The 25,843-nt window shown below is 33.8% G+C and overlaps 1 long non-coding RNA gene across 3 annotated transcripts in view; it reads right to left on the bottom strand.

Annotated features, from left to right (window-relative positions):
• The window catches only part of LOC105233304 (uncharacterized), a 1,563,509-nt gene that overhangs the window by 835,769 nt on the left and 701,897 nt on the right, over positions 1-25,843 (bottom strand). For all 3 annotated transcript variants that reach the window (XR_007421867.1, XR_007421866.1, XR_007421868.1), the window contains 4 exons: positions 24,776-24,876; positions 24,599-24,718; positions 24,208-24,517; positions 24,044-24,148 (listed from right to left, as the gene is read on the bottom strand). This is a non-coding gene — a long non-coding RNA (uncharacterized LOC105233304). The remainder of the gene's footprint in view (positions 1-24,043; positions 24,149-24,207; positions 24,518-24,598; positions 24,719-24,775; positions 24,877-25,843) is intronic.

Raw genomic sequence — 25,843 nt, 5'->3', positions numbered from 1 at the left:
ATACCATAATGGAATCAGTACGAAACGAAACTGGAGGAATGTTTTTTTTAGACGCTCCAGGAGGAACTGGCAAAACATTTCTGATTTCCTTGCTATTAGCGACTATAAGATCACAGAGTAATGTAGCATTGGCACTTGCATCATCTGGAATAGCAGCGACGTTATTAGATGGTGGTCGGACAGCCCATTATGCACTTAAATTACCACTGAAAATGAATGTAAATGAAAATTTTGTTTCCAAAAATTCGGGAATGGACAAAGTCTGCAACAATGCAAATTAAAAGTGTGGAATGAATGTACAATGGCCCATAAGAAATCAGTGGAAGCGTTATACAGGACATTGCAAGACTTGCGTAGTAATGATCAACAGATATTTGGTGGCGCTTTGATTCTGTTGGCTGGTGATTTTCGTCAGACATTGCCTGTGATTCCCCGTTCAACACCAGCAGATGAATTAAAAGCATGTTTAAAGTCATCTTATTTATGGAGACATGTAAAAATACTCAATTTGGCTACAAATGTGCGAGTACAAATTCAAAGCGATCCATTGGCAATGTGTCGGCCAGGCAACTGTTGGCAATAGGCAATGGTCAACTTGTTGTTGATCGTGAAACTGGCTTAATTACTTTACCAGATAGCTTTTTTAATATTGCACCAATAAAAGAAGAATTGGTGTCAAGTGTTTTTTCCAAATATTGCAGAAAATTATCGCAATCATAATTGGTTGGCTGAAAGAGCTATACTGGCCGCTAAGAATAAAGACGTTGGTCAAACGAATGCAGAGATTTTAACCCATGTTCCTGGCGTGGTTGTAACATATCAATAAGTTAGCACGGTTACGAATCAAGACGACGCTGTTAATTATCCGACAGAATTTTTGAATTCATTGGATTTACCCGGATTTCCACCTCATCGTTTACAATTGAAAGTGGGTGCTCCCATTATTATGCTTCGAAATATAAATCAACCACGATTATGCAATGGGACAAGATTAGCGGTTAAAAAGGTTATGAACAATTTGATCGAAGCAACAATTTTAAAGGGGAAGTTTAAAAGTGAAAATGTATTGATTCCACGCATTCCAATGATTCCATCAGATTTACCTTTTGAATTCAAAAGACTACAGTTTCCAGTACGTCTTGCAGTTGCTATTACAATAAATAAAGCGCAAGGGCAATCGTTGGAATTCTGTGGAATTGATTTAGAATATCCTTGCTTTTCACACGGCCAATTATATGTTTCGTGCTCACGTGTTGCCATGCCTTCAGTTCTCTTTATCTACACAACATGGCAAAACCAAAAATGTTTCTACGAAAGAGCTCTAAGATAGTTTAAGTGATACATACTCTAAGATTGTAAGAAACTAGAATTAAAAGTTGAATAATAGGGAACAAAACCAACTTTATTAAAAACAAGTGTGTTTCTTTTCTTATTTTGTTTTGCTGTGCGAAGCAGGCACCGGGCCCGCTAGTAATAAATATTACATTTTTGAACTTTCGTGTTTAAAAGATGTGTGAAGTAGTATCATTTATCACCGAAGCAAATTTTATAAAGCTTCAATATCTACTTATTAGAAGCTTCATTAACAAAAAAATTTATATTAACATTTTACCCTGCGATGATAACATTTCAAAGGAAAAACAGTTATTCTGAGTAAATAAAGGTCTCAGAATCTGATTTTAAAGTTGAGATAAAAAAATTATTGGACCACATTGCGGCACAAATGTAATTAATGAACGGATTGAGTGTCGAATTACATATTATCAATAGGAATATGTGGTTTTGATGGCAATTCTGGTCAGAGCGAATATAAGCAGAATTTTGAAAATATTAATTTGAAAGACAATAAATTATTTCTCACGACATATGTCCCTGTATAGCTGATAATAAAATCGCAAAATGATGAAGAGCACAAACAAATTTGGAACAAGTAAGGAAGGGCTAAGTTCGGGTGTCACCGAACATTTTATACTCTCGCACAATAAAGTGATAATCGAGATTTCATTATCCGTCATTTACATATTTTTTTATTTTGCTGTAAAATTAATTAGAATTAAATTCTGAGAGATTTACCGATATTTTCGGTGAAAAATTAGGTTAGGTTAGGTTAGCCACTGAGTTTTTCGTGTTCGATATAAGGGACCTTGAAAAGTTAAAGTCCGATCACGACAATTTTTCCACAAGGGATACCTCAGCTCAAATACCGTATTTGTGTAAAGTTTTATTCCGCTATCATCATTGGTTCCTAATGTATATATTATACAGAGAAGGCATCAGATGGGATTCAAAATAGCGTTATATGGGAAGAAGGCGTGGTTGTGAACCGATTTCACCCATATTTCGTACATGTCATCAGGGTGTTAAGAAAATATTAATTGAATTTCATTGAAATCGGTCGAGCGGTTCCTGAGATATGCTTTTTGGTCCATATGTGGGGGACGCCACGCCCATTTTCAATTTTTAAAAAAAGTCTGGGTGCAGCTCCCTTCTGCCATTTTTTCCGTAAAATTTTGTGTTTCTGACGTTTTTTGTTAGTCGGTTAACGCACTTTTAGTGATTTTCAACATAACCTTTGTATGGGAGGTGGGCGTGGTTATTATCCGATTTCTTCCATTTTTAAACTGTATATGGAAATGCCGGAAGGAAACGACTCTATAGAGTTTGGTTGACATAGCTGTAGTAGTTTCCGAGATATGTACAAAAAACTTAGTAGGGGGCGGGGCCACGCCCACTTTTTCAAAAAAACTACGTCCAAATATGCCCCTCCCTAATGCGATCCTATGTGCCAAATTTCATTTTAATATCTTTATCTATGGCTTAGTTATGACACTTTATAGGTTTTCGGTTTCCGCCATTTTGTGGGCGTGGCAGTGTGCCGATTTTGTCCATCTTCGAACTTAACCTTCTTATGGAGCCAAGGAATACGTGTACCAAGTTTCATCATGATATCTCAATTTTTACTCAAGTTACAGCTTGCACGGACGGACGGACGGACGGACGGACGGACAGACAGACATCCGGATTTCAACTCTACTCGTCACCCTGATAACTTTGGTATATATAACCCTATATCTGACTCTTTTAGTTTTAGGACTTACAAACAACCGTTATGTGAACAAAACTATAATACTCTCTTTAGCAACTTTGTTGCGAGAGTATAAAAACTGCAGACCTTCGTCCACCCGCTATTGCCGTCCTGTTCGAATTCAATTCAAATTTCAAAAAGACACAGTTTAATAAACCATAAATGCACTAGGTGTGCGCTAGATCCTGCACAGGAATTAACTCCAAATTATTCCTGGTATTATCTTCCTTCATCACTCACTCATAACTTCGCTTCCGATGTTATTCAAAATGCACTAGTTTCAATTGGAGAGCTCTCATAAGAGTCTGCTGAGTCAAGCAATAAGGACGTTAAGATGTATCGACTCCATCATGTACGAAAGAACTAACGGATCGCTACAAATCAGGACTTGCTAAACCGATTGCTCTTGAGCTCAGACCCTTTCTTCACCAGTCAAAGAAAACTATCATGTAAAAATAAATCAATTTTATTAAAATCAGTTTTAATTAATTATATTAAATTAAAAAAGTTGGTAAACGAAAAATGGAACTTTTTGAATATTATTCAACTAAATCAAAAATAATATTCAAAAAATTCCATTTTTCGTTTATCAACTTTTTTAATTTAATATAATTAATTAAAATTTGTTACCATCGGGGGGTGGCGGAGTGGGAAACGCTCGAGGGAGATTTTAAAAAGCTTTGGCAAAAGTTTCACTTGTATATAGGCAGTGGAAGTATTTTTGGCCGCTGATTCCATATAAGACCGACCACTGTGCGATGATGATAACTCTACTGAAGGTGAAGAAACAAATGACGTGATCCTCAATACGAAGAAAGTTACATCGGCGGAGACAATATCAGCATTCAATATTTGCCTAGAATAGGCGGAGCAAAACAACGCTTCCTTAAACGATGTTATGACGCTTCAGAGGCTCAGAAGCAACGTAGTACTGAACAAGCGACAATAAGTGTTTTTTTTATTTAAATGTAATAATTAAAATGCTGCCTCTTTAAAAATTAATATTTGAACTAAGATATCTGATCAAAACTCATTACTTCATATTCAAGACCGATTCAATGCCATTCTAAATATTACTTTTTGAATTTTCAATTTGAACATCTTATTCGAAAGATTTCACGAATTTAAAAATGTATTTATTAAAAAAGTTGCGCGGTCACCACTTTCGGCTAGGCTGAAAAATAATTTGCATCACAGGGTTTGTCCGGAAGTAATAGGAATGAGTCGATTTAAAAAAAATTATTGAAACAATCGCTACAATTCTTTACAACTTTCCAAATACTCTCCTTCTGCGTCGATGTAGCCCAGCCAGCGCAGGGAAGGCACTCTCCGCAATAGCCTTGAGAGCCGAGGTGCATACTGTTTAGATCCAATCTGCCGACGTATGCTACTCGGAAGATTGTCTCTTTGTAGCTTTCACACAGGGACCTCTTCCCAGCCCTCCAAAAAGGCCTGGTGCCACCGAAGAACACCACTTCTTGCTTAAGCAAGATCTAGGTAAGCCTGCTTGATCATATTAGGTTGTCAAATATCTCCCTTCCGCAATTTTGTCTTTTGAATTTCGCAGCTATGTATAAAGTATAAACCTACAAAACGACACTATGCATGATTAGTTTGGATATTGCGTTTAACAGTTGTAGGCGTGTAAACATGGAGTCACTAACGCCGAAATTTGCGCTATTTTAAAGTTTTCCTTCGTTATAAGCAACTCCGCTAGAGAAACTTTCCGTGAGATTGGTTTCGACAATTCAGAGCGGGTGAAAACGACACCATGGATAAGCCAGCCGGCGGAAGACTTGTGACGACGAATACCGGGCAAATCACGGAAAACATCGAGTTAGACCGGCATGTGGTATCTCGTTACATCGCCTAGAAGATGGGAATTAGTCACCAAATCAATTTCAACCATCTGCTGAAGGCTATACACACAAAAAGGTTGATGTTTGGGTGCCGCATGATTTGACGAAAAAAAAAACGTTCTGGACCGAATCAACGCCTGCGCTATGCTGCTGAAACGGAACGAGCTCGACCAATTTTTGAAACAGTTGGTAACTGGCGACAAAAAGTGGACCACATACGACAATATTAAGCGAAAATGGTCGTTGTCGAAAGCCGGTGAATCGTCCCAAACAGTGTCCAAGCCGGAATTGACGGCCAGGAAGGTTTTGCTGTATGTTTGGTGGGATTGGAAGGGAATCATCCACTATAAGCTGCTCCCATATTGGCCAAACGCTTAATTCTACCATCTACTGCGAACGATTGAACCGCTTGAAGCAAGCGATCGACCAGAAGCGTTCAGAATTGGCCAACAGGAAGGGTGTAGTGTTCCACCAGGACAACACCAGGCCACACATATCGTTGATGACTCGTCAGAACCTACGGGAGTTCGGATAGGAGGTTTTATCGCATCCACCATGTAGCCCGGATATAGCGCCAAGTGATTACTACTTGTTCCTGTCCCTTGTTGGTGTAAAGTTTAACTCAAAAGAGGCTTGTGAAGAGTGTGCTGTCCGAGTTCTTCGCAAATAAGAAAGGGGCTTCTACAAGGCGATATTATGAAGTAGCCGTCTAGATGAAAATATATTGTTGAACGAAACGGCGCACAGTGGCATCTCGGCGGAAAAAATAGGATTTTTCCACTTTCCAATTTCAAAACTTTAATGTTTTTGGTTTGTAAAGAAATATTTAGATAAGAAAAATTCTACAAGGTTTTTTATAAAAAGTGAAATTTTATAGTTAAAAAAACTAACAGAAGTCGACGGAAAGTTATTCAATAAAATCAGATTAAAATTATTGTCCAAATAAAGAATTTTTTTTTGTGTGTAAGTTTATAGCTATGACTTTTCTTTTATTTTTTAGTGAAAACATAGCACCTACTTGTTTATAAAAAAAAGATTTATTGAAATTGGCAAAGGAAGCTAATTTTTATAATTTTTCAAAAATTATACTAAAAAATATCAACTTTTCATTTTTTGATGGAAAAAACTTTATGTGCTTTGCCTTGCTTAGCCCTCTTACTATAAAAAAATGAAAGTTCCAAGTCTGTGCTTTCAATTAAAAACAAAAAAACAACCGCCAATTACCGTCCCTTTTAGTAACATCGATTTTAATTTCAAAAGTCGCTTCCAATATTTCACACAAATGGTCAAAAAGCCAAAAAAATGTAGTATACTTTCAGGCGCTCATGTAAAGGGCAAGGAAATTAATGCATTACACAAGCTCCTTTTTACAATGCTGGATGGTAAAACCGCTCAGATAGTGACACATACTACTGCAGCAGCAGTATGCTACATTTGTATGGCGAAACCTACTGAAATGAACAACTTAGAGTTAGTTTCCATGAAAACAATTAAACCTGAGGCATGTGAATTGGGAATTTCATCCTTACATGCTAGAATCAAGTTTATGGAATGTATTAAATTAAAATACAAAATAAATTGAAAATACAAGCGGCCTTTAAAGATAAAATGCGGTTGCGAGTTGATTTTGTTCAACAAGGTACAGGAACTTCTAACGACGGGAACACGTCAAGGCTTTTTTTTTAACCCACAAATGGTTGCGGATATTACTGGCGTCAATGAAGAACTTATCAGTCGATTCAGGATAATTCTTCAAATAATTACATGTGGCGAAAAAATTGATAGTGACAAATTTAAATTATATACGTCGGACACTGCGAAACTGTTCGTACAAAATTATAGTTGGTTTTATATACCTGTTACTGTGCACGAAGTACTAATGCATGGTAAGGATATAATGGATGCTGCCGTATTACCAATAGGAATGCTTTCAGAGGAAGCCGAGGAAGCCAGAAACAAAGACTACAGGAAGTATCGATTGATGTTTTCGAGAAAGTGTGATCGAATTTCCACAAATACTGATGTCTTCAACAGACTTCTCATAACTTCGGATCCTTACATAAGTAGCTTAAGGCGTCATTCGAACAAAATTTCCTTAGAACTAGATCCCATTGTTAAAGATATGGTGCTTGCATAATATTACAAATAAAAACTAAGACAATTTTTTTCCTGTTACATATTCAATTAAAACATTGCATATTATATTGGATTTTTATAAAGATAAAGGTATAAATAACGTCACTTTGCGTTTAAGTTTAATTTTTTTTCATCAGGAGAACTCAATTAAGAAGTGTCCCGAATTTCAAGTCCCTAGGTCCAAAAATAAAAATTTTGGCAATTGCAGTTGTATGGGAGGTGAGTGTGGCAGTGGGCGGTTTTCCAAGATTTTTTCAAAATTTCTTAATTTAGTCCAGAGAAGTGTTTCTGCAAAGTTTCATTGTGGTACGACCACTCCTTCTATTTTTTTCCAAGAAATGTATGGAGCGGTGCCACTGTGCGGCGCATATTTGAATTAATCTCATCACTGTAACACGTTTTATAAAGCATTGATAAATTGCAAAAAGCGGGAGATATTTGAATTTGAGATTGATCATATCAAATGTCTCTGTTGCAGATTTACCGAGTTTCACACAGACTTTAATCGCTTACATCTGATCTAACGTACGCTACAATTTCGGGTTGCAGAAACACGTCGCGCGAAAATGTTTGTCCTGATTCTCCAGGTGCTCGGTGACAACTGGCCAACCACTCGTTCGTTAACTACGAACGCCCTCTACCGAATTCAGTCGGTGCGCGCACGCTCCGAAGTACAGTCGCGGGGGAAGAAAGTCAATCCTAATACTTTCCGGACAAACACTGCATATCCGTCATTGGAGCACGTGCGAAATTGAGTAATGTTATAAATCGTTGACTTAATATAGAAAAGGCGTATCTACATTTTTTTCGAAATCGCGTTTGTAATGTATTCTGGTAGACCACTGTCAAATACTCCTCCCCTTAAAAAATTAGTGGGCTATCTTTCTCTAATGGTATGACTGTATGTCAAAAATGTGTTGAGTCGAATCAATACTTCCCGTAACCACCATACATTTTATATACAAATTTTCGAACTTCGCGAAGTTCCGCGTGACTTTGTACCGTATACATCGGCCAATATGTGAGTTATTCCAATGAATATAAGAGAGAGTGTTTTGCTTACAACAGTGAATCTGTGTCCCTAAAATAGATAAGTTTGAGGGATTTCGAACATCCGGCTGACTTTACTCCATATTTGGTTTTATACTTTAAAGCATTTCCCTGGCTTTGATTCTTGAAAGTTACAAGAGTATAAAATTTTCCGTTGCAACTTAGCCCTTCTTTACTTGTTTTGCATGGATTGTTTGCTAAATTAGTTCTAATAGTGAGTTCAGTATGAAAATTTGTTTGTTATGCTCTTGTTGTCCTAACGATTGTACGTATCACCTAAAAGTAATCGAGATAAATATAGGGTTATACATATATAAATGATTAGGGTGACGAGAAAAGTTGAAATCCTGATGACTGTCTGTCTGTTCGTCCGCTCGTGCAAGTTGTAACTTGACTAAAAATTGAGATATCTTGATGAAACTAGGTATGCAGGTTCCGTAGTACAAAAAAAATCGAGTTCGCAGGTGAGCGTAATCGGACCACTGTGGGCGTGGTTATTATCCGATTTCTTCCATTTTTGAACTGTATATGGAAACGACTCTATAGAGTTTGGTTAACATAGCTATAGTGGTTTCCGAGATATGTACAAAAAACTTAGTAGGGGGCGGGGCCATGCCCACTTTTCCAAAAAAATTACGTCCAAATATGCCCCTCCCTAATGCGATCATTTGTGCCAAATTTCAGTTTAATATCTTTATTTATGGCTTAGTTGACACTTTATAGGTTTTCGGTTTTCGCCATTTTGTGGGCGTGGCAGTCTTCCGATTTTGCCCACCTTCGAACTTAACCTTCTTAGGGGGCCAAGAAATACGTGTACCAAGTTTCGTAATGATATCTCAATTTTTACTCAAGTTACAGCTTGCACGGACGGACGGACAGACGGACAGACAGACATCCGAATTTTAACTCTACTCGTCACCCTGATCACTTTGGTATATATAATCCTATATCGGACCCTTTTAGTTTTAGTACTTACAAGCAACCGTTATGTGAACAAAACTATAATAATCTCATTAGCAACTTTGTTGCGAGAGTATAAAAAACATAACAAATGGTTTTTTTGACAAAATCAATTTATTTTATTATTTAGGTTTCAATACAGCTTTTTGCACGGTCCAAAAGCATGTCGAACGAGTATTTTAGCTCGTTTGCCGGTATGACCGCCAGTATGCCGATGCAAGCCTTTTGAATGGCCTCTACGTCTGCATAACGCTTTCCTTTCAAGGGTAAATGCATATTTCCGAAAAGGAAGAAGTCGCACGGTGCCATACCAAGTGAATAAGGGGAGTGTTTAATGGTTAATATTTGATTTTTGGTCAAATAATCGTCCTTCGAATGTTGGGTTCTGCGGAAGTTTTGGTCGTTAGTCAATTTGTGGGGAACAGGCCGTACACATACCTTTCGTAATCCCAAATATTCAGTCAAAATGCGATAAATCGATGTTGTGGAGATGTTCAATTCCATTTCCATGAATTTCAATAATGATTTTGGTTGATTTTTGATGAATTCATGCACAGTTTCGATGGAATTTCCGGTGATCAAGGATTTTGATTGGCCCACATGTTGATCGTCATATATGTCCTAACGACCACTTTGAAAACATTGAAACCACTCGTGCACTCTGGCATTAACGCGTTTCATCAATTGAAACGTTTCGGTCAAATTTTACCAATTTAAAAACATTTTAATGTTGGCTCTTTGTTCGAAGTTTATTTTCGCACCGATAGCACAAACATACTAGGGGTATTCTCTTGCTCTTGCAAGATTGCAGATTGCAAAAATACTACACCGAAATATACAAGGGCACGAGAGTACCCATTGCAAAATCTAGTGATATATGAGCTACTGATTCAGTCAATTTATTGTAAATGACTATTGTGCATGGCTATTGTGAATTGGCGCACCTTCTGCATACATTTTTAACAAAAAAAACTTTAACAAAACTTTATAATTTAAATAGAAATATAATTAAAATTTACCTTTCTCAACAATTTAACGACGTAGTATGTCTTTATGTAAAATGGCAACTACAACAGGGTTGCAATTTTATTTTTGCGTGACATTGCACGCAAATATACATGGGTTTTGGTCTGACATATTTTACAGCCCTTGCAAATATTTTTCTGCGTGTGTTTGTTGTTGTGCCGTTGTAAATCTGCAATTCTTGCACAGTGCACCGGGTTTTGCAAGAGCAAGAGAATACCCCTACTGACACTTAAAGCGCAATAACTTCGCTTCCAATCAATAAAATATCATGAAATTCTTACTGGACAACCGATAAAGAAAACACCAGATATAGATATGTGGGCTATATCCAGAGGCGCTAGATTCAAAAAGTCCTTTTTAGTTTGGATTTGGAACGCACCTTGTATGTGGGTTATGTCACTTGGAATTGAAGACATCTTGTTATCTTGATCATTCATATTTACATATTTCGATTTATCCCGATTTAAATTAGGAGTTACATACAACCGATGTCGAGTCCAGTGTATAAAATAATAAAAATTGTAAAGAAACCTCTATTTTATTTAGTACTCCTGAAATTGAAACACATTACGAGTATATGAACATTCTGTTGTGACCGAATTTCACAATGTACTAGAAAAATACATATTCATAATATACATACGTCCATAGGCATTAGTCTGCGAGAAGAACATATAAATATCACGTTAATTAATCCCAATCTTACGCATTTGAAGAGAATGGTTGGACCAGAGAATATAAAGACATAGAGAAGGTGCAGGTTCGACAGCGAACATTCGTTAGATTTTGTGTAGGGAATTCACCTCACGTCTACAGAAGTCACGCTGTAAAATGTTTACATTTTTAACAGTTCTCCATATATTCAACAAAGAATATGAAGAGCAACAAATATATGAATTTACTGCATATGATGACATGGCGTATATGTCCAAACAGAGAATATGCCGAGAGATAAATATATGTGTGCATGCCCAAGACAATTTTTATGTTCTCTGTCTCACCCAGAGAAACAGCAGAAATGCTTTATTTTATTTGGTCTCACATATTCAAGAATATGAAGAGACATATGTAAATATTTTATTTGGTCACATACGCAAGAATATGAAGAGACATAAACATATGCATGCATTGAATATGAATATGAAGACATAAACATATGCATGCTGCTCCTTATGATCTCCCAACTTTGTTATATTTTCAGCTTCAATTTTTCAACTTGGGAATCGCAATGCATGCAAATAAGTATGTATGTATGCTTTTGCGTTTTGCCGTCGGCAATTGAATATTGACTTGTACACATAATTATGATATGAGTACAATTTTGTATGAATGCATGCATAGTAATATTTAGTCAATTTGGACTTGCATATTTAATAATTTTCTTTGATTTTTACATAATATATTATACTAATAAATATTTTTGTATTATATTTCCTACTAATAGAAATTAAGTTTATCACAACAATATATGCGTACATATGTACATACATCATATTAACGTATGTCTCTGCACATGCTCATATCATAATCTTATTATCTGCTCATATGACTGCATGTATACGCATGTGCGCGTTCAGAAATTCATATCATGATTTTATCACTTACATATCAATATATTACATGTGCGCGCAAGTTAACGGCAGCAGCCACACAGATACTGAATGATAAATGTAAACAAATTGTATCTTCTCACAGTATTACTGCTTGGTCAGCAGAATACTTTAATTAATAAGAAATCAATATATCACTTGTTTTGATAAGTAAGCAAAATCCAATATTCCATTATTTGTTTTGATAATGAGAATAATTGGAAATCCAATGCTCTGGCATTTCATCACTTAATGTAATGCCAAAGCATCTTTAGTAATAAGCATAGAATTATAAGAATATAAATATAAGTGCTTTTACTAATAAAGATCAGTGTATAATCGGCAAGCGTATTGAGTGATCATCTTGATGATCAAAGCGCACCATACATTGTCACTCAAACCAACACTTTGTTTAATTTCTACCGCGCGTAGCGGAACGGAATATATTTTTTTAATACTTCCCACACAAGGGAAGTTAATTGGCGCCCAACGTTAAGGCACGTGTTCGTCGTATAAAGGGAGAGAAATGTATCCCTAGAACCATAACGGTCGCGATTAGTGAACACTAACCGGTAAACGTACATAAACCTCGTGCGAGAGGTAGTACGCTTTAAAAAAAAAATTAAAAAGAAAAAACAAGTATCCCAAGAATAGGGAGAAAAGCCAAACCAAACTTGAAGTAAAGTGAGCAAAAACTTCATTGCTTGTTGTGTTGTGACAATCGCAGAATAAATAAGAACAAAATTTTTTTTAAAATAAATTTAAAAAAAATGAACAGTGAATAAAAAAGTAAAGAGTGACTTATGTAAATCACAAAATACTAATATTTAAAAAACAAAAAAAACATCATTAGGCATTGCACGTCAAGCAGCGGCGTAGCCATCGAGGGAAACCAAGGACTAAGGAAATTACAACACACCACAATAGACGAGGAGAAGAAGGAGTAAGATTTTATCATCCACATTTATCAAATATATTAGTACATTAATATATAAGACAATCAATTTTAGCAATTAAGTTTAAACTATTAAGAATCATTGAAGGCTCGACCAGCCAAGTAATAAAATATTTTTAAAACCGCGATTCACCACCGCAAGGGGGACCCTCCGGTTTATAACAAAAAACTCAATTCTGCGATTCTGAACTTCAGACCCTCCAGAATAAAAGAGTCTCCTTTCCTAGAAAGGATCAAAAATAAAAAAGTACAAAATTAAATCTTAAAAATTTTAAATAAAGGCTCGACCAGCCAAATAATAAAATATTTTTAAAACCGCGATTCACCACCGCAAGGGGGACCCTCCGGTTTATAATAAAACTCAATTCTGCGATTCTGAACTACAGACCCTCCAGAATAAAAGAGTCTCCTTTCCTAGAAAGGATCAAAAAATAAAAATAAAAAAATAAAACAACTGACTTGGACTATAACAAAATAGACAGAATAGTTAGAAATCTTGAAAGATTTGTAGAAGTCGATAGGATTAAAATTGCCCATATTTAAAGAAAAATTAATTTATCAAAAATGCCTTTAAGTAGCGAAAATGAGACTTTAGTCGCAAGACTAATTGCGGCAACGAACGCATCACTCAGATTAGAAATATCTGAAATGCGCAGGCAAATAGAAGACTTAACGAAGTCTACAACAATAACAAATTACCAACCTGAAGAAATAAATTCAGAGATTCGCTGTGACGAATCCCTAGAAGTAATAAAATCTTTACCAGAATTTGGGGGAAAGCAAAATAAATATGTTAGCTGGAGGGAATCGGCTAACAACGCAATGAGCTTATACATAAGAGGCAGCCGTAGGTATTTTGCTGCATTAACTATATTAAGAAATAAAATCACTCACGATGCTAATGACATCTTGTCCAACCACGGAACAGTCCTAAATTTTGATGCTATATTAGCACGATTAGATTTCGCTTACGCCGATAAGCGACCAGCTCATATAATCGAGCAAGAAATGAGTATTCTGCGTCAAGGCAATTACTCTATAATTGAATATTATAATAAGGTTAATGAGAAATTAACCTTGCTAATAAATAAAACCATAATGACTTACGGATCAGATAGCGCCGTAACTAAGGAATTCAATGCTAAAAATAGGCGGGATGCTTTACGCACATTTATAACGGGACTAAACGGAAATTTAGCTAATATACTATTTTCTCTATCGCCAAGCGACTTACCAAATGCTTTAGCAAAAGCACAAGAATTAGAATCCAACAATATGCGAGCAGCATTCGCATTACAATTTGGAAAAAACTATTCAAATCCCAACAATAATAACAGGCAACATACTTCTAACAACAGATTCAATAATGGTAATTTTAATAATAATTTACGGTTCCCACAAGTCCAACCACAAAGGAATTATAACCAAAGAATGGGATACCAGAATAACCAACCACGACCTACACCAATGGATGTCGACTCAAGCATCCATACACGCAACCGTATGTTGCAAAAGCCAACAACATTTAATCAAAACAATTTGGAAAAAAGGCCACATGGAAGTACACAACAGAATGTGCAGCCACCGACTAAGACACAGCGCATTAATAATATTAAGGAGGATCATTTTTTAGGCCAAAATTAACTCTGACATATATATTTCTAGATGACAGGGTTACTGGTCAAAACTTTAAAATATTAATAGATACAGGAGCAACTAGTTGCTATATTAAATCAGGAATATACAAAAATAAAAATAAATTGGATATACAAAAGAGAGTAAAAACAATTAATGGATTTTCGATAATACGCTATTATCACATTATCACATTATTCGGTAAAAAACAAATATTCTACGAAATCGAAAATTTGGAAGCAGACCTATTAATAGGATACAAATTTTTGAAGGACATTAATGCAGTGATTAACTTGGAAAAAAAGAAATTAATAATAAATAATGAAAAAGAGGAGGATATATTTAGCTTAGGATGCGAATATGAGCATCAGAAAAGTAAGGATAATTTAAAGATCGTAAAGGAGAACGAAATTACTTTGGAAGCAAAGACTTCTAAAGCGCCAGCCGACGGGAATACCGGCAAATTAAATAAAAAATATATTGTGGAACAAAGAAGTTCTACAACGCCAGCCGATGATAATACCGGCAATATAGAAGAGGAAAACTATGTAAACAAAATTACTTTAGAGGAAAAGTTCTCTAAAGCGCCAGTCGAAGGAAATACCGACATAAACGAAGATGAAATTGAAAATTTAAGAGAGGAAATTAGAAATGAAATATATAAAATACATTCTTCAATAAAAATGAATTTACCGTTTCGAACGGATATAAAAGCGGAAGTAACGACAATTGTTGAAACTCCTATATGGAGTAAACAATACCCATATCCTCTTTCTGCTAATTCCTTCATAAACGAAGAGGTAAAAAAAATGATGGAAGATAAAATAATAAGGCCAAGTAAGAGCGCATATAATTCACCAATTTGGGTTGTACCAAAAAAAGGTGTAAATGAAGACGGTACGCCGAAATTGCGAATGGTAATCGATTATAAAAAATTAAATGAAGTAACAAAATCGGATAAATATCCAATTCCGGATAGCAATATAATACTTTCAAATTTAGGAAGTTCGAAATATTTTTCCACAATAGATCTGGAATCGGGTTTTCACCAGATCCTTATTAAAGAACACGATATTGAAAAAACTGCATTTTCAGTAAATAACGGAAAATACGAATTTTTAAGAATGCCATTTGGTTTAAAAAACGCGCCTAGTATATTTCAAAGGGCGATGGACAATGTTTTAAGGGACTTTATTGGAAAATTTTGTCACGTTTATATTGACGATATAATCGTATTTTCAAAAAGCTTCGAGGAACATAAAAAACATTTAAGTATAATAATAGAAGTTCTAAAAAACGCAAATATGAAAATTTCATTACAAAAATCTAAATTCTACCAAGAAGAAGTAGAATTTTTGGGATATATTGTTGCAAAGAATGTTATAAAGACAGATCCAAAAAAAGTTGAAACAATTTTAAATTTTCCGGTTCCAACAACTTTACGACAGTTACGAAGTTTCCTAGGAATGATTGGATATTACAGGAAGTTTATTAAAAATTATGCTAAAATAGCAAAACCATTAACAATACATTTATCAGGTGAAAACGGAAGAGTTTCACAACATATGTCCAAAAAAATTAAAATTAGATTGGAACAAGAAGGACTTTTGGCAATTGAGAAAATGAAGTCTATATTAGTAGATCAAGTCGAATTAATTCAACCAAATTTTAACGAAACATTTATATTAACGACAGACGCATCAAATGAAGCTATTGGTGGAGTCTTAAGCCAAGGGGGCAAACCTATTACATTTATATCTAAAACATTAAATTCAACAGAAAGAAATTACGCGACTAATGAAAAGGAGCTATACGCTATCGTATGGGCATTAAAAAATCTAAGAAATTATTTATACGGAGTTTCAGATTTGGAAATTCATACTGATCACCAACCACTAACATTTGCAGTCTCACCTAGAAATCCAAATGCCAAAATGAAAAGATGGCATGCTTTAATTGGAGAATATGGAGCAAAAATTATATATAAACCAGGTAAAACAAATGTGGTAGCAGATGCTCTATCACGACAATTTCTTAATAATTTATCCGACGAATCGTCAACCACAGTAACCCAACATTCAGCTGAAAGTAGTGATCATACTCAGATACCCGAGACAAAAAAACCATTAAACCAATTTAAACAACAAATTTTACTAAGTAAAAATAGATTTACAATACATGAGCAAATTCAAGAATTTGGGAAAATTAGACATTTAATTGAATACGATACTGTTGATAATTTAATCACAATATTAAAGGATTGATGTATATATATAAATATAGTTACGGCAATACATTGCTCAATAGAGGATCTGTACGAAATACAAGCGAAAATAAGAGAAACATTTACTAATAAATTCATATATACGAAAAATTTTGCAATTGACATAACGAACAGAGAAGACCAAGGAATTATAATTGAACAAACGCATACACGAGCACATAGAAGTTACCAAGAAAATTTGGATCAAATTTGCAAAAAATATTATTGGCCTGAAATGAGAAAACAATTCAAAGAATATGTAAGGAATTGTGACATATGTAATAAAAACAAATATGATAGACACCCTATAAAAATACCAATTGGAGAGGTCCCAATACCTACAGAGGAAGGAGTACAGATACACATGGATATATTCTATGCGCAATCTTTAAAATTCATTACGTGTATAGATAGCTATTCCAAATTTTTAGTTATTAAGCAAATCGAAGATAAGATTAATTTAGAAGATAAAGTGTTAGAAATATTACAAAGCTTCCCTAATATAAAGAAGTTAACAATTGATAATGAACCAGGATTCACTACGGTACAATTTAAGTCCTTGATGCAGAGACTTCTAATAGAAATATTTTTTTGTAACCCAAATCATAGTACCACGAATGGTCAAATTGAGAGGGTACATTCAACAATAATTGAAATTTCACGATGTATTAAACAAGAATATAATTTAATAAGCTTTTCAGAATCAATATTTAGAGCTGCCCAACAATATAACAAAACTATACATTCGGTAACAAATGAGAAACCATTTGAAGTACTTTATAACAAAGTCTCTCATGATATTTTACCAGAAAAACTTTTATCAGCACAAACTAAGATGCTAGAAAGACACAATAAAAATAGAATTAATAAAACATATTTTTGCGGAGAAATAATATATGAAAAGATTACAGGAGAGAGAAATAAACTAAATCCTAGATACAAGAAACAGGTAGTAAAAGAAGACTTAGGGAATAAAGTTAGAATTAACTACAGGAATAGAATAGTACATAAAGATAATATTAAATCTTAATCATATATTTTTAGAGGATGATACCCCTAATTATTCTAACATTAATTACATATACAATGACAGACATTGTGGACTACACAAGAGAAGATTACGTATTATTAGAAGACGGAGATGTAGCCCTGTATAATGACTACGGAAATATTTTTCACATCACTAATTTAACATACTTTAGAGAACTTATAAGTTCAGACACAAATTATTATAATAAAAAACTCAGATATAAAAATTTTGAACAAAATAATGAACAAGACAAGGCATATATTAATGATTTAGACACAGATCCAGAAATAGAACTCATAGAAACTTTATTAGAACAACTACAAATTAAAGATACAAGATATAGGAGAGGAATAAATGAAATAGGTACATTATGGAAGTGGATAGCAGGAACACCAGACCATGACGACCTAGTGTTAGTAAATAATAAATTAAACGAATAAATTGACAATAATAATAAACAATACACAACAAATTCTAAAATTTTTGGAATTATTAACCAATTAACTGAAACAATCAATAACATTAATGAAAACTCAAATATTAAAATTCTAATGAAACGGAAAAATCAATTCCTAATAACTGAATTACAAAATATGATTAATACAATAGCTATAGGAAAAATGGGAATTTTGAACCCGACAATTTTAAATTTAGACGAGATTAAAAGTATAATTAAGAATGAACATGGACGATTGACAATAACTGATGTAATAGATATTTCAAATTTTAAAATAGTACAAAATAAAGATGTAATAGTTATATATATTAAGTATCCAAAAATTATATATGATTGCAAATATTATGAAGTAAGAGCAATTCCACAAAAAGATGGTAAATTAATAATTAATAATGAAATTGCGAAATGCAAAAAAGAATATATAAATATTAAAAATTGCAAAAGAGAAATGATAAATACTTATTGTAAAATTAATAATAAAAATACTTGCCTATCAGATATTTTGTCCAATAAAAAAGGGAAATGTAAAAAAATTAAAGAAAAACATAAAGACATAGATATAATTAAAGAAGGAGCAATATTAGTCTCTGGAAATCATACTATAGATGACTCTGCCATAAATGGAGTTTACCTTGTAACATTTGAAAATTATACAAATATTGATAATATAACTTACGAAAATATTGATTGTAAAATATGGAATTATTTAAAAAATAATCATATTAATAACTTTGAAATTATAGAATACATTGAAACAAAAAACAAAGAATTTGAATTTGAAAACATAAATATTTTGAGTGAAAGAATTAAAGAAGTTAAAAATCATTCACTTTTCTGGTATATAATTGTAATACTTGTACTGTTAATAATAATATACATAATCTATAAGATTTTAAAGTTAAAAAAATCATGTAAAACTAATAAGCAAAGTAAAAAAATAAAATTCCAAGAATTATCATATAACGCTATTTTAGAGAGCATTTACAATATATCAAAAAATGATACTGAATCGGGGACGATTCATCTTAGAGAGGGGGGAGTTAACGGCAGCAGCCACACAGATACTGAATGATAAATGTAAACAAATTGTATCTTCTCACAGTATTACTGCTTGGTCAGCAGAATACTTTAATTAATAAGAAATCAATATATCACTTGTTTTGATAAGTAAGCAAAATCCAATATTCCATTATTTGTTTTGATAATGAGAATAATTGGAAATCCAATGCTCTGGCATTTCATCACTTAATGTAATGCCAAAGCATCTTTAGTAATAAGCATAGAATTATAAGAATATAAATATAAGTGCTTTTACTAATAAAGATCAGTGTATAATCGGCAAGCGTATTGAGTGATCATCTTGATGATCAAAGCGCACCATACATTGTCACTCAAACCAACACTTTGTTTAATTTCTACCGCGCGTAGCGGAACGGAATATATTTTTTTAATACTTCCCACACAAGGGAAGTTAATTCGCATTGATCTGTATGTTCATATATTCATATATACTTATATGTGCATATATTTGGACACACTTGCGAACAAATAATGCACAAGCATACAAACATACATATGCGTACACATGTGAATATGTCACCAACAAAAAATTGAAGCATTGTTCTATAAAAACAACAACTGCTCAAATAGAAGAAGCATCACAAGTCAATATGGCAGCCGAATTGGCGAAGCCCAAATGTAGTAAATTCTACAACAAAAACGATTTCATTCATAAACGCAGGCGCATATGCCACAAGCGACCGCGCTTCATTCATATAAACAGACGCCGTAACATCTCCCCGAGCATGCCTTTGCCTACAAGCGTCTTCTCGCGACGATGGCAAAAGCTAAAAATCATAAATTGAACATCTTTCTGATGCTTCTTCACAGAAAGAAGTGACAAAAGTGGCAACAACGGAGTTGTCGATTTATAATATTCAATTCTAAAATATTTTTCCTTAGCTCGCAAAAATCAGCGTCGATATGTATGCAAGTTCATACATATGCATACATATTTACGCTAGTTCGTAGGCGAAGCTGTTACAGCGGCAAGGGAAGCGGTAACAATCGGCAATCGTTTGTTAGTTTCTTTCGCGTCTCGTCGCGTCAGTGCTTCGACAGATTGATGTGCTGAACACATAGAACTCGATTGACTGCAAGCGCCATCTGAATCTGATATTGAAATACACACATTCTTATGGACACAGTTATTTAGACAGTTGCACAACTACTCAACTGTGTCCATATGAACGTGTATATTTTGATATTTGACAGATGTCGCTTGCGGTCATCCCCGCTCAATGTGTTCAGCATTTGACCCTTTGACAAAACGCCATTGGTTGACCGTGAAGACGGAGATGCGAAAGATGCGTGCGACACTTGTTGTTATGAATGCATGTACATATGTATGTGGCTCGTATTTGTGTTCGTAAACATACAGGCAAATGTGCCAAAGAAATAATATACATATGTACATATGCATGTGTCATAGAAATTCTTTTGGTACAAATGTGGAAATGATAACGAAATAATGCGAATATGCATATTTCATGAAGGTCATCAATTTTCTTTGAAGAAATGAAGATCATTTTGCACATCTTCACTTTGTAATAGTCGAAATAAATATTAAATAATTTAAAAATTAAAAAATAAAAATAAAGAGAAATAAAATTAAAATAATTTTTCCTTATTTTTCCTGAAGTGTAAGTGGCGAATACTTTTGTCCAACCATTTTCTGAACTTTCTGGAGTTTTTAGCTTAAATATTAAAATTTATTATTTTTAATTGGAGTTTTTTTGTCAAGAATGAATGTATGGAATATAATTTATTGAAATATAACGTAAAATTAACATTTCGAATATTTTTTTTTATAGTTTGAACCTAATTCATGTATAGCTTGTTCAGTGGCGAATACTTTTGTCCATCTGTGTATGTATGTGACAATGGTTCATTAATTCAATATAAGCATGCATATGTATGTGAAAATCACGCATATGTGACAATCGTTCACATAATACAACATAAGCGTGCATATGTCACTCAGAGAATGCTTTTGTATATTTTGTATATTTTTCTACGAAGCAAATTCTCTTTATTTATTTTCAGTCATTTACATATATTTCTGCCAAAGAACATGCTCAATTCTGCTAAATAGCAGCGAGAATGGTGAATTCCCTACATAAAATCTATCAGCTCTGTTAGCCGCGCAATCGAACCATCATACAGATTTCGATTTGCACCTTCTCTATATTCTACGTTCTCTGGTTGGACGAGCTTATACCCAGCGGGATAATGGTTCACCGCTTACAATTTTCTTTGAAGAATACTCCGAAGAAAATTCTATGTAGAATTCTTCGATACTAAGTAATGCATAAAAGTAAGCTATGCGGCTAAATTCTACTGCGTTCATATTTAAAATAAAATGTATAAGTAAAGTTGGTCGTGTTTAAGTAAGCTGCTATTTTAATTAAAAATTTTGTTTAATTTTATGTTTAAACTCTGAAAAAAAGAAATAATATTAACATTCTCGAAAAGGCATATGAGAAGACTAATTAAAAATGAAGAATGTGAAGCACTTTAATACGTTACTATTTAGTAAATTTTCGTGTTTTTATTATTGATGGAAATTTATAATTACATACGGTTTCATCTTTTTTTGTAGAATGTGTAAAAGTAAAAGGCTTCACCGAATCGGATGTGTTCATCAAACTCAAAAAAAGCATCAGACTCGCCAAAGGCCCTTTCTTTAAGTCTCGTTGCTTGGAAAAAGAGAAGAGAAGACCTTGGCATAGAAGAATTCTTCGTTAACAATGTCACCGAGTAATTAATTACATTATTTACTAAAACCTACATACATGTTGTATATGGACATACGGTGTACAACTTTGAGGCACTGCTTGTAACTCAAATATTGAAATTCTGCAAAGATACCAATCGAAAACTCTAAGATTAATTACAAACGCGCCTTGGTTCATAACAAATAAAGCCATTTATTCAGACCTGAATATACCTTTTGTTAAAGATGAAATTAAAAGATTTAGTTCAGCATATTTGCACAGGATAAGTTATCATAACAATCCTTTGGCAGTCATGTTATTAGATGATAGTAATGAAACTATTAGACTTAAAAGACAACATGTTCTAGATCTACCATTTAGGAATTAAGTAAATGTTTAATTACATATGTTACTACGATATTAAATGTATAATTAAGTTTTTTTTTTATATAAACATTTGTATTTAGAACATATTGTTATTGTTGGGTCACCCTAATGAGAGTGACCCGTGCTCCGGATAAAAGTAATGAATTGTCAATATAACTCTATTTTTATCTCATTGCTTGTTAATAACTCAATTTACGTTGCGCACGTTTGTGGTCTAGCGTAAGCAAACGCGGCACCCAACGCGCGGACAGATTTCTCATGCCCAAATCTTGGTTTAATATGTGACAAACAGTTTCTTTTGACATCTTCATAATCTCAGCTATTTCCCTAACTTTAATCCGGCGGTCGTCTAGTACCAATTGATGAACTTTAGCGATGTTATCGTTCGTGGTTACAGTTTTTGGACGCCCAGGACGTTCATCATCTTCCAAGCTCCTGCGACCACGTTTAAATTCAGCTGCCCAAAATTTTACGGTGGTAAACGATGGTGCAGAGTCACCACACACAGAGTCCAACTCATCTTTGATTTGTGAAGGCGTATTGCCTTTCAAAAATAAAAATTTAATTACAGCTCGATATTCAATTTTTTCCATTTTGGGGAAATCACCGAAATAGACTCACAAAAACGACTGTCAACAGATAATTGCGCAAGATAAATTTCTGAAATTTTGGCGAGTAGCTATTATAATATGCACAATTTGAATTAGAAACTTTTTTTCAGATGTGCCGCTAGCTTCACGTTGAGGTCGGTTATTTATCGGACAGCCCTCGTAATTTAGAAATACAAGCGTATACTAAACACTAATGATTATTTTGAGAAGACCATATAAATTATATAGTCTTACTATACTACATTACTATACTATATTACTATATAGATACTCGTATATCGTCACCTGAAATGCAAAATAACGTAACAACATTTTCAGAAATTTACAGTGGCATGAATGAAACACGAAATAAAATAGAACATGAGTGAAACAAAATATTAATATTGGTTTAAATATGACCGCAGATCCAGAAACTGTTGAACATATTTAATATTATGTATGTAATTTGAAGTAGTGAAGCGTAATCAATAAGACACTCAATTTCGAATTTTTTGATGATACGTTATTTTGCATTTCAGGTGACGATATGTATCTTTTGATTGTTAGAAAAAACCGTTAGATGCACAAAGCTATAATTTCTATAGCAAAATGTTGTTCCTTTGTGGCGACAAGTCAGCCGAGTTTTGAGAATATAAATTTTCAATTTCTATTTCGTAGAATGCCTTGATATTTTGGGATGTGATAACCTTATGACTTCTGTTAATGACCTCTTTTTATTCCCGTACGCAAAACTAAAACTAATAGGGCAACGTGTTTTAACACCTGAAGAAACGTTTGATGTGTTGAAAACGAATGTTTTCACATACGTGCACGTAAGTTGATGGCATATATGAGTATTGATGGGTTTGTACTTATCTAGCTTCCTGCGCTTTTGCCAAATTGCGAATTGACTTCAGCAATCGTCGACAGAAAAAAAACTTGTTGACCACGATACCTGCGGCGGGCAGAAAAGTTTGATTGAATGTTGTTGTTTTTTTTATAATGCTAGGATGTAATAATGTATAATGCTTTGTTGTAATTTACATACAAGTATAAATTTGTATAGAACTTTTCTTGACCATAGGTTTGTGTAATTGAGTTTGCGCATATGATAATATGAGCATGCATAAGTACTATATAAATGCGTAGAGAACTTTAGTGCGACAAGATGAAAATATTTGAGGCTTATTTGATAAAAAATGTCGCTGTAAATATAAAATGATTGTTTAAAAATGTAATAAATACGTTATTGATGGAGCAGTTTGGAACCAAATATTTTTCTTTTTGCGGAATATCCTCAATTTCGTTGTTAGGAACGGCAAGGGCGCATTCATGTTGAAGACTGAATACCTGGTAATTGGAGTAACTGAATCTTACTGAAGTCATTTCACGTTTTATATAAAACTTACCAGGTATCGTATAATGAGCGTGGAGCTTTTCTCGAGCTGCATAGACATTCTTGTTGATATCCTTTGCAATTACATTTATTATTCCTAGTCATTATGTTGCTGTCAGTTTTTGTGGGAGGTTTCTTACTCTTGCCACCACATGAAGAACATGGCTGTTCATCCTCGTCTATATTCCGAGACTTTGAGTCTGATATATATTTACTATAATCTATGAAATCATAATCATAGTCGTTCTTGTACAATGGATTTCGTTCTGCTAAATCATTGTAATGAGTGAAGCTTCGTTTTTGTTTGGAGCTTTCAATAAATGCTTAGTTAGAAAACAATAGAAATAGAAAGGGATCGATTTTGATTAGCAGAGGTTCTATTTCTGGTATCAGATTTAGTTTACCATTCAGTTCATGATGGAGATCTGCAATATTTCGCCCAAATTGTTGCAGTTTAGGCAGAAATTTAGGTGATTGTCGATTTTGAAACTTTTTTGGGAAGTTTTTACCAGTTTGCGGGAATACTTTTGAATATGAAATGTTATTAGCAATTTATTTTTGAATAAGTTCAATTTTCTTACAATATTCTTCATAAAATCTGTTGAAGTCGAATGTATTTCTTTCTCTTCTAGAAAGGCCTTGCAATATACCCCGGTTCAAGTTTTTTAAAAATATTCCGGATCTGAAAATATTTTAAAATTATAGTCTTTTTTATATATAAATACGTAGAGATCTTAAGATTGGATTAATTAAAGAGTAAACATTATTGAGGTAATTTGATTATATTACTTTTAAAGGGCCTTTACATCAATAAAGCAGTCCAAACTTTCGAACCACTGTTTATGAGACATTAATGTTTAAATAAAATATAAGGTACAGAACGATAGGCGTAGCACCACCTACATTTCGACGAAAATCCATATCGCGGGATCTACTGGTCTGATTTCAACTTAATTCAACGTATTGGACGAAATCAGGTGAAACCGAGCCCACTTCCTATTTAACAATAGTGTTAATAGTAAGGAGCATAGTAAGACTTTGATCCTAGTTTTAAATTTATTATTTTAAAATCTATGTCCCCCCACTCAAAGTAATGTCCGGATTAATTATATTAAGAAGAACTATTTCCTACTCTACCAACAATAAAAGAAAAATAGCTTTTAATACATTGCGGTGAGTTCAAGTGAAACAAATAAACCTTTGAATAAATCGTGCTTCGCATAAAGCCCACTCCATTTGGCGTGGATCTTTTAACCTTCGAACGCTACTACCTGTCCGAAAAAATTTTTGTATCATAGTATATGTAAAGGGTGATTTTTTAAGAGCTTGATAACTTTTTTAAAAAAAAAAACGCATAAAATTTGCAAAATCTCATCGGTTCTTTATTTGAAACGTTAGATTGGTTCATGACATTTACTTTTTGAAGATAATTTCATTTAAATGTTGACCGCGGCTGCGTCTTAGGTGGTCCATTCGGAAAGTCCAATTTTGGGCAACTTTTTCGAGCATTTCGGCCGGAATAGCCCGAATTTCTTCGGAAATGTTGTCTTCCAAAGCTGGAATAGTTGCTGGCTTATTTCTGTAGACTTTAGACTTGACGTAGCCCCACAAAAAATAGTCTAAAGGCGTTAAATCGCATGATCTTGGTG

This window comes from Bactrocera dorsalis, chromosome 2 (genome assembly GCF_023373825.1).
Source record: "Bactrocera dorsalis isolate Fly_Bdor chromosome 2, ASM2337382v1, whole genome shotgun sequence".
NCBI lineage: Eukaryota > Metazoa > Arthropoda > Insecta > Diptera > Tephritidae > Bactrocera > Bactrocera dorsalis.
This window is presented reverse-complemented; position numbering and strand designations above follow the sequence as displayed.